The 15,087-nt window shown below is 36.7% G+C and overlaps 1 long non-coding RNA gene across 1 annotated transcript in view; it reads left to right on the forward strand.

The window, feature by feature from the left end:
* LOC138833747 (uncharacterized) overlaps window positions 1-13,428 on the forward strand; it is a 116,675-nt gene extending 103,247 nt beyond the window's left edge. Inside the window, exons 2-4 of the long non-coding RNA XR_011373954.1 lie at window positions 3,053-3,143; window positions 10,119-10,253; window positions 13,087-13,428. This is a non-coding gene — a long non-coding RNA (uncharacterized lncRNA). The remainder of the gene's footprint in view (window positions 1-3,052; window positions 3,144-10,118; window positions 10,254-13,086) is intronic.
* Window positions 13,429-15,087: the final 1,659 nt, after the last annotated feature.

Consider the following 15,087-nt stretch of genomic DNA (forward strand, 5'->3'; position numbering starts at 1 on the left):
AAAATACAAGCTTATCTACTTCAAAGTATCCACAGTGGTTGAGGTTGGGAAACTCTCTCAGATGAAAGGAATTCAAGTGCAGGGACTTTGCCTGTCCTATTTATGTCCTATTCACAGTGCCTAGAATAGTGCCACTATTCAGGATACTTAGCATCAGTAAATATATTGAATAACTGAACCAGCAGCCTGTGTGGAGAATGTGTTTGAGATGCTGTTTGAGATCCTAGCCTGGGCAAAAACTTCAAGAGAACTCAATGCAACTCATAGTTAGGTGCAGTGCTACATGACTGCCATTGCAAGCTATGTGGATCCATGCAGGCTTGTACAGAAAAGCTTTTGAGACTCCATCTTCATGGATATGGTAGCACATGACTATTATTCCGGCAATAACAAGCAGCCAAAAGTAGATACTTTGCAGTTAAGGAAAACACCTACCTAGGAAGCGAGACCTTATCTAAAAAATAACTGAGACTAGAGGTGTGGATCAAGTGGTAGAGTACCATGCTAGGAAGTACATGGCTTAGAATCCAAATCCCAGTTCATAAAAATGGTACTGAAATACTGAAGAAGTGTATGAACACAATCTTAAGACCTTAATATAGTCAAGACTCTCTTCTGAGACATACATAATGAATTCTTGCTCACAAAATATTGTTAAGTCTGATGTACAGAAACAATCTAATTTGATGGTATATTAATTCACTGATATTATAAGAATTTATGATTTAGGAAATAATGATAACTAGAATTGCTTCTCCCACTGGCCTTAGGATATATGGAGTGTCTGTGGACAATATAAATTCAGATAAATGTGTTCCACTTGAAAAGCATTTTTTTCCTCAAAACACAATTTTCATGGCAATTTGGAGTAAGCACAAGAGAGACTGCCTTGGTTCATATCTTCTACCATTTCATAGTGATTGTATCTCATAGCTTCTAGATTTTTTCCTGTTTTACCTTTCTAATTTGTAAATGAGGACACTAGTGAAAGAAGCTTTCCCGGTGGACTTGCTTGGAACATTATATAGATTTGATATATGTTAAACACTGATAACAGAACTTAGGACATAATAAATGCTGTGTTGAGTCTCTTCAAATGTTTTAAAGGAACATTCATTGTCTGTTCCTAATAGCTAAGGTTCTTCTGCAAACCTTTACTGCTTAGGAGAGAAGATTCCTCATGATAGAAATATAGCTAGGTAGTATTATCACTCAGGGAACGGAAGACTGAGCGGAAAGTGTAGTGATACTTGTGTGTATATGCTAATAATAATAAGATGGTGATGACAAAGACAACACTCTCTATCTAATAATCTTTCAAATTCCTTGGACACAGTTTCAGGTGAGAAAATGGCATTCCAACTCTAATAATCTCCCCAGAGTCAGAGAATAGGATACTCAGGGAAGTGTGCCAGGGCAAAGTTGCAATCTTTGTGTACTATTCTGCCGTCTGGTCCACAGATCTGTGCAGGGTTCCCTTCTCCTTGCTCTCTCTGACTTCACCTTCTTTGGCTCTTCCTGCTCTGCCTCTTGGCAGGTGGTGGAAATCAATAGGCAATAATAGGTGGGAAATGGTCGTGTTCCTTGGAGGAATTTCTGAGATAAACGGGAGGCCTTGTAGTTATTATATGACTAATGAATGCTGTTTTCCCTCACTGCACTCAGATACAGGCAGTGTTATTGAACTTGGCCTTCACCAACTGTGATATTGATTTCCTTTGCTGATTTGAGATTCTTTTCTCAAGGAACCTTAACCAAAGACTTGACATAAGGAAACCAATTCAAATTAGACAAAGTGTGCACTGAACTTCAGACCTAGATTTTAATTGATGGCTTTGGGTAAACTCTTTGGTTGACCTTTTTCCCCTTATTTATATATTTATATTTTGTACAGAATTTTTGTTATTCTTTGTACTGCAAAGAGTACCTTAATAATTCTATATTTATATGTGGCAATTCTTCCTCATCCTATGTGTAAGCTTAAAGTAATTACCAGGCTATATTCTGTCTCTATAGATTTACTTATTGTGGACGTTTAATAGAAATGGAATCATGCAGCATGTGTCTTTCATGTCTGTGTTTTTTGTTTTTTTTACACAATAGAGTATCAGTCAGATCTTTATTCTGATTTCTACATTTGGATTGCTTGTGGTAAAACTTAAAATCATGACTAAATTTTCTATTCTCTTGTCTCTCAAGTACCCTTGGAGTGCTTTCTAATGTTTTTAAACTTTTATGCCTTTTTATTGTTATTATAAAGGTGATGCACAGAAGGGTTATAATTATATAAGACAGAGTGTGTTTCTTTCTGAACAGTGTCACTCCATCATCGCTGTCTCTCATTCTCTCTCTCTCATCTCCACGTACAAGTTGTATAGTTCACTTACAACGTAGTGTCTAGTGAGTGCCAGAGCTGCGTTTGTTCACCTTTTGCCCCACCATTTCTGTGCCCCCCTGCCCTCCCAAAGGTAGATATACAAACAAACAAGACAAAAGGAAAAGAGAACAGAAATAGCAACAAAAACCCCTCTTGATTCCAATCCCTGGAGTTTGTTTCAATAAATATTATTTTATATGATCAGAAGCACATAGGTATCGATCCTTTGTATTTCTCTCCTATGAATATCCTCCTTTGGTCTCACTGTGGGTGAATGCCTACAGACCTGTATAATTTATCATCCCCTGGTGTATTTTTTTTAACCATCCAGTGTGTTTACTTGTAGATTTATAGGCACATTCTGGCTACCACTTACTTTATCATTTGATGTAAATAGTATCTATATCAGTCAGCCAGAAAGACAGACACTTATGTAAGTAAATGCTTGAAAGCAAAATACAAAAAAAAAAGTTCATGAATGGGAGAACTAATAAAGTTAATGTTCATGACATTACTTATGATATAGTCTAATATTAATATGTATTTACTTTCTACTAGGCACAATATGAAGAACTTAACATAGAGTGGTTGTGTGGGACCATAGAATGACACGTGACCAACCGCAACATTTAACTGCTGATCCTAGACCTAACAGAGTTTTCACTTTCTTCACAGTGACCTGGAAGTTTCCAGAGAAAGATATTATCATGGATCCGAATTCTGTGTGTGGACTGTGGAAGCAGAGCTTCTGGCCAATTTGTGTAGAGTAAGTAGCAAGAATGAGAAAGAAGCTTTTATTGTTTTAAATAACCAAGGGATTCATTTGTTTATGTAAGAGATTTGCAACTGCATCATTAGTTTATCCCTTACTGATCCAGTCAAGTGTTAATCAGAAATGCAGCAATGAAATATACACAATCTGGTTCTAGAGTCTGAGTGTCTTGCCTTACTATAGATAGCCTATGTCTCCAAATTTAAAGATAAGATAATTAGGGCTCTGAGAGCTTGCAATCTGGGTTACTTTCTTGAATCTACTGAGTAAAATATCTGTCTTGAACACTGTTCTATGATGGCAGACTTTCTTCTGTATTGCCTATCTAAAAATATTACATAGTTTCTATTCTTGACCTTGTTATGCAATTTATTCTGTAATAGAGTTAAGTGCATTGCAGTGCAGCAAAACACATAAAGGAATATCTCCTTAGTTGTACATTTGGAATATTTTGCAGAGGAGGTGACATGTGTCACACACACACACTGAGAGAGGTGGAAGCAGAATTTTAAAGCAGTTCCTGAGTTTTCTGCTGTTTCCTAGCATGCATTATTGATATAATCTCCTCCAATTGAATGTGGATGAAGGCTGTGAATATGATGGGTATTTCTTCCATGCTTAAATTTAATTGCTTGGCAAACGGAAAGGGATTTTGTAGGTACAACAATGGCTTGTTAGTGGTTTGACTTTAAATCAATGGGATGACTATTCTAGATAGACCGGATAGGATGAAGTGTTGGGAGTGTGTGAGCAATATGAATGAGGAGGAAGCAGATCTGCACTTCACTGCAATGAAGTCTTGCATGGGATCAGAATGAAGCAGCAGATACTGTGAAACAGGTATCACTCTGTAGTGTTCTTCCTTCCTTTAACATTTAGAGCTGATTCCACTGCAAAAGAACTGCCAAGTTCTCTATTCTAAGTCTACTTTCCAAAGAAGACAACATAGAAAACCTTCACAAAGTCTGCCCTTAGCCATTCTCAGTGGGAATGAGCTTTTTTTTTTTTTTTCCTGAAAGCTCCTACTTTAGGTATCTCTCTTGAAGATTTGGAATGTTTCTGCCTTGAAATTTCTGTTTGTGTTTTGCTTTTCTTATGATATCAATGACTTTCCAAAAATAGTATTTACATCTGATCTGTTTCCTCATATTCTCTAGTTCCTAGTCTTTTGGGCCTTGCATAGGTCACAAAATAGCTACCAAGTCAAAGAATTTAATCTAGGTTGCAATTTGAATTGTCATCCCAGGGTAATCTCAAAAACCACATTTTAAAGTGCGATTATGGAACACCTGGAGAGCAGCACCTATTTAAGGAAGAGATAGTGTATTTGTACAGAGTAAAATCAGGGTTTCAAGCTTCATTACTTCCACAAAAGAGAAACTAAAGTTATCAGGGATGGTAAAGCAAATCTAGGACAACAGGTCACTGAGTATGAGAGGAGAGGACAGCTATCCAGATGCCCTCTGTTACTGCTGTATGGGATGTGGGCTTTTTGGTCATCAGGTACTCCAGATTTTTCACATAGACACCATGTGAAATGTTTAATGCTTTCAAGCAAGTGCAGGCCAAACTAACGCCTCCCCCTGTTCCTCCTTCCACACAATAAATTTAATTTAATCTGAGTGAGGGCATAGGTGTGCAGCTCATAGACAGGAATTCTTAAGCTTCAGTCACCATCATTTTTCTAAATTTTATGTATTTGTCTAAAAAGTTGTGTATCATGAACAAATAAATTGTATTTAGTTGGTAGGTCAATTTTTCTTTCTTTTTTTAAAATTAATATACTTCATTGTTATTATAGAGGGGTGTACAGAGGGATTACAATTCCATGAGTCAGGTCATGATTACATTTCCTTTTGTACAGTGTTGTTGTTCCTTCAAGGGAAAAAAAAAACCGTGCAGCAGTGGGACTCACTGGACACTGATAAAAGGGGAGTTCATTTTTACTCAGTTACGTCGTCGTATTTTTTCATTGAGAGAAACAACTGAGGGAGAAGAGCTATGTGCTCTGTGCAGCATTTGGATCATAATTTCCAGAATGTTTTAAGAATCTCACAGGAAAGATGCTACACAGCTCTAACACAATTGTGGTTGCTTTAATGCCTCTCTTTTTTTTCCCCCCTCACTGTTAAGATAGGCCAGTAAAATGGCTGGCTAACAGTCTTGCTGTTTATTGAAAAAGGCAGCCAGATAATTTTGTGCCAGTATCATTACATTCATATGTCTAGGATACAAAAATAGACACTCCAGACCCAAGCCCAAATCTTTTCTCATTATAGAGAGAACTAGATCTCATTTTCTTTTCATCTTCTCTAGCTGAAGTAAATATGGATTAGATAAGAGTCTAAGCCCTCAATTTCTGTTGTTGTTTCTAAGTCATAAAATAAGATTATTATACATGGCTAAGAAAATAAAAAAGAGGCCTGTGCATGAACATATGGCCACTCAAAGATGACATTTCAAATGAAGTATACATACATGTGTATGTGTCATCCAAATTCAGTAGGGGACTGTGTGTGTGTGTGTGTGTGTGTGTGTGTGTGTGTGTGCGCGCGCGCGTGTATGTGTGTGCATATCACTTTTTGTTGCAAATGCTAGAAAATCCAGTACTTCTTTATATCAACTACGCAAAAACAATAAACAATAAAATTAAAAATCCAGTAATCTTTCCTTTAAAATGCTAGTGTTTTGCTGGTTGGGTAATTTTAATTCCTTAAGTTTCATTTTGTTCATTGAGGAGAGAATTATTAGGTTAGTGTCTGATTTTCTAATCTTGAAGCTTTAGAATGAATGTATGCAGCTAAGAAACAAGTATGCATCAAGATTGATGACTTACTGTGATAAGGCTGTCTATATAAAAGTAGTGAAAAAGTCCCAGTCTAAGGTATGTAATTATTCTATACAAAGAAAAATCACACATATTATTATGAGCTGTGAACACTTGCATAGATTTAGGCGCTGGCATATGAGCACCATTGTGGGGAAGAGGACAGCAAACAGAGTAAAGGATCTTTTGTAAAATCAATTTTAATTATTTGCCTGTTTAGACTAAGATGTCTTTCTTTCAATAGTAGGTACATAAGAGCAAAATTCAATAAACAAACTTAATACATTATTATCTGAAAGTATTCTTAAACTGTACATTTTGCTTTACAACATGAGAATTTGGTTTTGATCAATAGTCTTGAAAAAATATTTTTTTGTAAATAGTCTAAAGGCATTAATTCAACTAGCAGAATTTTAACTTCTGTCATAAAGTTATTGACCCTATCTGGTGACTGCACTAAATGGCCTTATTTATTTTGTCTACAACTCTATCGATTCTGAAGGAAAGATATATAAATGCCTATGGAATAGATCTATACATATTATTTAAAAACTGTCTATTGAAAGGCAGCAGACATTTTCTCTCAATCCAGTTTTGGTGGGTCATGGCCCCCATTTTAGAAAGTGGGAGAGAAAATTGGCTTCAAGAAAGAGTGGAAGCAAGTATTTCAGAGCAGATAAGACAGAATCCCTGAGCTTACTATCCTTTTCCCCACATAGGTCAGCTTCCTTTCTACCTTAAAGCAGCATGGATGGCAAAATAATGTTCCTCAGAGGATAAAATACTGATTATCTCCTTCATGTTTTTCAGAAAATAGGAAGTGGAGAGTGGGAGAATTTCACTTGACCAGTATCCTTGTCCTATCTCTTAAGTTTTGTTTCTTATACACAGGAGGTTGAGATATTCCATTTTAATTTTCTATATTCTTTGTAGTTTATTCTAGGATAACTTTTTGTCTTGGTGAGATTCTAACAGAAAGGTACAAATTGTATCCCGGACCCCTTAGATACCAAATTCTAAGCGTTTAGAAATGCTCACATAAAATGGTGTGGTATTTGCATGGAAGGTATAAACATCTGCAAGTGTATTTTAAACCATTTCTAGATAATTTACAATACTGCAACGTAAGTACCATGAAACTAGGCATTATACTATATTAAGGATTAACTAAAAAGAGAAAGCCTATATGTTTTGCATGTGTACATATTCAGTACAAGCATGATTAGGTTTTCTTTGGGTTTGATCTGCCTGAATCAGTTCAACCCTAGGAGTTGGAATCAACAAGGAAGGTGGTGATTAAAGACCACTAGAAGCCTTTCAAGAGCTTTCCACATTTATGCATGGGATTTTTGTATTGTGTCAACAAAAACTTTGTAATAACAGTTGTCTTATCCCTGAATTCAAAGATCTTTGAGGCTTGTTTGATTTCTTCCACAGCTCCCTCAAATAGCCTGGGACCTTTGTTCCTCCTTTGCATGGAGAACAGCAGCTCCTTCTCAGGTCTTTCCTGCTAAGATCTTCCCTGGCTCATTATTAGAAACCACTCTCTACTGGATCATAACACTGAAATACCTTTCTCCAGGAGCCCAGTACCCAAGCATAGTACCTCTCCAATTTTCTCATCAAAGTACCCTTGAAAAGGAGAGTGAACATATACTTCTAAGTTGAATGAACAAGATAATCCTGATAGTTGAAGGTATACTCAAAGACTGATTTAAAAAATATTGCAATTCTTATGAACTCACATCACAAGTTAAGACTAACTTACATTTCTATGGCAGGGTATAATTTTAATATTTGACATGATTTGATACTTTTATGTAGGCCACAGTGCTATGGATAATGATGTGATTCTTACATCACATAAGTTTAATATCCAAATATTTGAATCAAAATGAATTTTCAGGACACTACATTAACTTTGTCCAATGCTTTTTTTTAAATTAGATGATGAGTCTTCCCTGGCTTTGTATTCACAATTGCTCAGAAGTGTAAGGAATTCTTGATGTGATAACTTGTCTTCTCAGGCATTCTAGATAGTTACCTCAATTGCCTTAAATACTTGCTCAGAAACCAGGGATTTTTTCATTTTTAATATAGTTTTTACTTTTAATATAATACTTCCATTTCTTCCTGTTCCTCTTTAAATATGTCCATAAGGAGTAACAAAATAAATTCACAATTAGAAATCTGTCAAATATAATTTCCCTAGGACTATAAGGCAGGAAAAAGAATACAGAAGACAGTTGTTTGAAAGGGGTTTTGAGAGGCAGGTGGATGGAGCTATTTTGTCTTTTCATCAATTGTACCAAGGTTGGAATTTCATATGGAATAAGACAATAAATCGGACAAATACTAGGATATAGTTAAATCAATACTGATTATTTAGAGTGAAAATATTTTATGGGAGACAATAATCATCTTTTTAGGACCCTGGGAAGGAAAGGCAGTCATAAAAGTGGAACAAATTACAATTTAATCACTTGATAATTAGCTAAAATATGATTGGTGTCAGAGAGCATTACATTCCTATTAAATCTAGAGCATGTGAGTGATTTGGTGATGATGGATTATAGAGTAATATGGCAAGAGCCTTCTCTTTTTTTGTTGTCAGTCAACTTGTTTGGTACTCGGCTGGCCCTTTGCCACTTGAACCACAACTCCAGCTATGCTTCTTTGCTGATTTTTCTTTGGAAACAAAAATCTCACACAGACTTTTCTCCCCAGACTGGCTCTGAATTGTGATTTTCCAGATCTCAGTTTCCTGAATAGCTAGAATTACTGGCATGAGCCCTCAGTGTTCAGCTAAGCAATACCTCTGGATTTGAAGGAATCAATCAGCTTCTGAAATATCCACTTAAAAGCCTTTCTTACTGAGTTGCTCACATTGCTGGTGATTTTCATGGAAACCATGTAAGACTCTGCCTGCTTTACTCGGGGGACAGCTGGGGTCTGCCTTTTGGCTCCAACGTCATGGCTTTATTTGATGCTAATGTGCTTCGAGACGGTGATGTTATAATTTTGTGAAAAGCAATAAAAGCAATGGATGCTTGCAACACTGAATAAGGGTAGGAAAATGGCAGGTGAAAGACATCCAATACTTTTCTTTATAAAATTGAAGCACAGCTACAGGGAACAGAGGGGTATATGAAACCTACTGGAGAGCAACAGAAAATAGTAAACAATGTGGTGGAACCTTTGTGTACTGGAGTTCAGAATTTTAAGTAAAAGAGAGAATCTTAAAATTTAGGCTTGGGAATACAGGGGAAAGGAAGAAGTTCCTCCTTGTGGGGCTGTAAATAAAGAACATAGATTCTCAGTGAGTTCAGCAAGTACAGAACCTAGCACCTTGCAAACAGAATGGATTTTCAAACATTTTCTCTTTTCTGCTAGTTTTATGCAGAGAAAATATCAATCTGACGTGGAGACACTAGGCTTGTCATAGAGCTTCTCCTCTAAACCATAACATGGCAAAGCCAAACAACTGCCTTCAACAAGAAAAGTAAAAAGTAACCCATTTATATTGTTCTCACCAAAATACGAAGATTCTCTCCTGAGCAATTAGAAGATTTGAAAAACATTTAAAAAATTCTTATCAGTATTTATATCTTCTGTCCCACTTTACATTTAACTAGAAAACAGTGAGCTAGATTAAACATCAGTAAACCATAAAGCCATGTTTTAATAATGATTTACATTCATGATATATTCCCCTAGGAACATTAAAATAGCAACTCTAAGGAAGTATAAAGTGCTAAGAAAAGGTATTAGTAAATTACATCAGTCACCTCATCCTAATACTAATAAGAATCATTTATTCATGTCCAGTAAAGTTTACATTGTTTTTATTTGCAAAATGACCCTGTACGAGATTGAAGCAGATCTGAATAGGAGAGAGATAGAAATTAACCGTCGGATGGCTAGAAATAGGCTAATGTGGTTGTGGGGACTGGTGGGGGAATTGTGAAATTACAGGTCCAAAGCAAGCCACAACAGGCTGCAGGTAGGCAGACTGGAGCTCTCCGCATGGGCTAAAGCGTCTGTCTGTGGGTGGATTTTCTTCATTAGCTAATTCAGCCCTCTTGACTTTGATTTCCCCTCGACTTGATGAGGTTCATCCAGATTATCTTTTCTTACTTCAGGTCCACTGGTTATAGACTTCAGTTGCCAAATACCTTCACAGCAAAACTTCCACAGAAGAAACTAGGCGACACAGTCTATTTGTTTGGACTCATCAAATGACCCATCAGATTGATCTTTTTAGGTTCCTAGAAAAGGCAAGTAAATTTGGCTTTTTGGGTTTTATTCCCTATATCTGTATTGTCCATTCTAGGTCTTTATCAAGTTTTTCTGAAATTATCTAGGACCCATCAATGGAAGGTACTTGGGACTTTCTTAGATGTTCTTTTTCCCCTAGAGCTCCTACATCATATTTGACTTTTTTATAATTATGATATTTCAGTGAAAATCTTTATAATAATTTCAAGACCTTTTACTTGTTATCTTTTTCCCAAAGAAGAAACCCAGAGATGGAGCCCAGACTCTTAAATTAGGCCTCAAGAGAAACCGCCATGGTGTGGTTAAAAGAATGGATTTTGAAAGATACAGATAGAAAATTAACCAGTGCCCATGTATGACCTTGGGTAAATCACTAAACCTTCTAGAGTTTTAGATTTCTCACCAAGCGTTAATATACACCCTATAAATTGTGCATTAGATGATATCTTAGATAAGATTTCCCTTAGAAATAAGGCCTGAGATAAGGGTAGCAAGACTGGTAGATGACTTGGGCCTGTAAAAGGTAAATGCAAGGAAAGAGAACATGTTAGCTCAAGGTAAGTTGGTGCTCCCATACCTACTGAGGCCATTTGGGACATCATCCTATTGAAGGTCTTTTTTTCTGTTTCAATTATCCTTTCACTCGCACTTCTCACTGGTGATAGACAATCAGTCTGTTCCCACTTCCAGGGAATGATGAAGAGCTTTAGCCAGACATCTCACATCTCTTTACCCACTCGCTCTCACTGAGGGAGTCAGACATTCCCAAGAAGATAGCCAGTGTTGTTTCATGATTTGTTCCATGGTGCCATCTCTGTGGCTATACCTGTATGTGTCTACTTATTGCAGTATATGATAGAAAAAATAGGGAGGAACACAACAAAACAAACATGCCAAATTGGGAAAGACTGGTGCTTCATCGAATGGCTTAAAAGTAGGCCTCAGACATGCGCTGGCTGTCACATAGTGATCAAATCATTTAGCTTCTTTTCTGTCTAAGTTTCTTCATTGGAAAGTGGGGATAACATTGCCTGTTTGTGCATTATTGAAAGAAGTAAAGCATATTATTTGTATAACGTATATAAACACACCAATTTTTATTTTGCTTTGTTTCATTTTTAGAGTTCAGGTTTATGATTTTAATTTCACCAAAGTCATTTTAAGTTTGGCTTGCTATACAATGTCCAAGTTGTTTCTTCTAATATTGTTAGTAACCATTTTGCTAAACAGACTCTTGGTTTTGTTTCTAGAAGAGTTCTAAATTCAGTCTCTCTTTGTATCAGTGATGACCTTTATCCTTTATCCTGATACTAGTAGACTTTTCTTTGATGCTTCTACTGAGCCAGCTTTTGTTCCCTGCTACTTAAACACATTTTTAAAAACTTCATTTTACACCCAATAAAATTATAAAAGAGTATCCGTTCAATCCCTTGAAGAAAAACCGGTGCCTTTTAACAGTACAGTTTCTATGCCCTTTGGCTTAAGATCACAACAATAAAACAATACTTCCAATTACTTTCTGACCTTGTACCAAGCAGATCTCCAACTACATTTTCATACACAGATAGACCCAGTTTGTTCCTATTTAGATTAAGCAAGATACTGACTTGGCACCACTTACAACAAGAAATATAAAGCAAAGTTTGACCCTGTGTGAGAATCATCCTTCCTACACAGGGATAGCCATTGGCTTCCTTAAAGAGGCACAAGAAGTAGGGCATCAGAAATTATTCTTTACATAGCCCTCAGAAACATTGAGGACCTGGCTGCGATGTTTGAATTTAAAAAAAAAAAAAGCACTGGCTTAACTAAGGAAAGACTGGTAGAAATGTCAGCAAAGGCAATGGAAAAAATAGCAAGTTTAAACTTCAAAATAAAACAGATGTGAGAAAATGTCACCTCTATAAGCAGTTCACTGTCAGTACACAGTTCTACTTGGTGCACTGAGTCAGTTTGTTTCCAGCACCACAGCAGTTATGAAAATTTCAGAGTAAATTTGCATTATTGGTGACAAAGGATACATCTGCACTTTTATTATTTTTTTTTTCTGCTACACTCAGGTACATCGAGTCCCTTTATTCTCTGAGTCCATAGAAGCTTTCAATCATCAATTCTCATTGCAGCACTATGGGAAGAAAGAGTACATGTGTTGAGCAAAACAAAGATTCTCTTTGTCTTTGCTTGCTTTTCAGTGTAGTTTGGGACACTTGTACACATCATGGCATGATGGAACCAATGTAGAACTGGTTGCAGACTGCTGAGCCATAGCGTTGATGTGATGAAAATTCTAGAATAACCAGACCCTCAGCTACTTAAGGTCCAGGGATTACCTGAAGAGGCAGTAGACAACTATAATGCCTTGACCAATCCCTGTTCTCAGGATGATATGACACAATTTTCATCCTACTGTCTCTGCCAAAGTCTGTAGGATTGCATTATAACCTTCCGTAAGGTGAGTAGTCTTTTTCAGGTCTAGACATGAGCAGGAAGAACAGATTAAGAAAAAGCTTTCTAGACTCAACAGAGTCTAGTAAACAGGATTGGCGTTAGAGATGGGCCCAGATTCTCAAGTGATCACCTAATAGCTCAAATGTAGCACAAGCATCTTATCATGCTTCTTTTTTCTATGCTGTTGCCATAGTTGCTCTCTTTGCTCCTTATTCCAGCCCTACCCTTTCCTTGAGGTTTCACTGGTGATCTGACATGTAGATACCTCCCTGATGAAGGGATGGCAAACTGGTCCTCATCATATTATAAGAACTTGGATATCATTGGTTAGTCATTCGTTACTCCAATCAAAAGTGCCCTCACCCTTGTTGTCACTCCTTGTAGGTCCCAAAAGTCTTGGCAAGAAGTCCATGGAGTTGTGGGATCTTCAGTGAACTGATGGTTGACAGAGAAACACTAGAAAGGAAGTATCCATTGTGTATCATCTCCCCTATTCATATAAGGCTTTTGAAATTTATTTTAAATTTATCTTTGTCATTATACAAAAAGATTTCAATTCAATATGTTAGTTTATGACTATAATATACCCTGGCCGTGTAATACTCTAATGTATGTTTTTATTGCCGTTCACCTGAGTTGGAACTGTTCTTGGAACAGAATATGTTCTCCTTCATGAAATTTCTTGGAGATGACAGGGGAAAAAGCCCTATTTGCTATGCATATAGTTATAAGTACACAACATATGTTTGAACAAATATATAACAGATGAAAAGTAACTAAAACCTGCGTTGCTTTGATGGCATTTATGAATTACATCTAAGATTTTTTTTTCTGTTGATTGACAAAACAGTTTCATGCAGATGAGTGTGTTTTTTTCGAGCGTTCAAGGAGTGAAGCTTTTAGATATGCAATTACCACACTGAAAGCAGGGCACAACATCTGGAGTGAGGAAAAGAGCAACAGTGAACAGAAATAGAAGCTCATTTATTTCCAAGCTGGAAGGTGGTCAAAGGAAAGTACAACATTCACACCTGGGTGTGCAAATCAATACCTATTACTCTCCATTCAAAGTGCTGGCAGTCTCTCTTACCAGGTCTGCCTCAATGTTTCAGGTAACACCTTTTGCTATGGGCCTTTAATATTATTATTACAGCTATATGACCAACTACCTAATATCTAAGGGTGCAGTAAGGCACTCTCAACACAATTTTTACTATGGATGTTTTGAGTCAAGTCATAAAATCCAATTTCATATCATCCAATCATCATTTCTGTTGCTGACAGTCTAACCCCTGCCTTGGGAAACACTTTGCCAGAAATCACTGCTGTCACTGCGTTTAGGGACTAATGATTGAATTGGCGAGCCATACAGGTGGACTAAAAGTTATAGGAAATGAGATAAAGGTGGAAGTAATACTATTCACTTGGAGGTGTACCTTGCTAAAGGTTAGGGGCCTCTGACAGGAAAAGCAACCTCCAAGGTTCTTGTCTACTTTTATTAAAAAGTAGTTGTCAAACCCTGAAGGATATCTTTCCTTTCTTTTGTCAAAATAAGGCTGGATTCCTTCACGATCACCGTTCTACTTGTGTTTTCAAAGCTGGCTGTTGTTTAATTATGTATCGCCTAAATATTATCTTAAAAGCATAAATAATATATAGGCAATTGGTCTGGGGTATATGCTGAGACTGGAAAGGTAATATTGATCAGACCTTCCTAGACATGACTGCATCTACATTGTCCCAAAGTGCTATTACATACTTGATGTGTTCCAGGAAAGGAAATAGCTCCTTTCTCCTGGTTGATTACTTGGAGTTGCAGTTCAGGCTACATATACATTGCATATATTTTATATAAAGATTGTGCATAGGATTATAAAATATGTACGTGTGTGTGTGTGTGTGTGTGTATGTGTGTGTGTGTGTGTGTGTGTGTGTGTGTGTGGAGAAGACAGGGAAAATACAGCAAGTCAGAGAAAGAAATTAAAGTTGCCCATAAACTCATTACCCCAGTGCAAACATTTTGTAACCATCATTCAATATTCATTCATTTATCAAATATTTACGGAACACCTAACTGTACACAGGCATTCCTCCAAGTGTTGGAATTGCATTATTGGTCCAAACAGAAAAATGTCCCTATCCTCTTGGAGATTATAATTTAGGTGCAGTGAGTCAATAAACAAAAAAACATAAACTTTGAAGTTGTTGGATACTAGCATTTGGATATTTCCATGGATGCATTTTTTTCTGTGACTTCCTTTTATGGTGGTACTGGGGCTTGAACTTGGAACCTGCGTTAGGGGGAGAAGGGCTCTATCATTTTATTCATATCCCCAGCACTGACTGCTTTTGTTGTTTTCCACATAAAACCTTACACTTTTTTTT

Source organism: Dipodomys merriami, unplaced genomic scaffold, assembly GCF_024711535.1.
Source record: "Dipodomys merriami isolate MVZ:Mamm:240054 unplaced genomic scaffold, mDipMer1.0.p SCAF_21, whole genome shotgun sequence".
Classification (NCBI taxonomy): Eukaryota; Metazoa; Chordata; class Mammalia; order Rodentia; family Heteromyidae; genus Dipodomys; species Dipodomys merriami.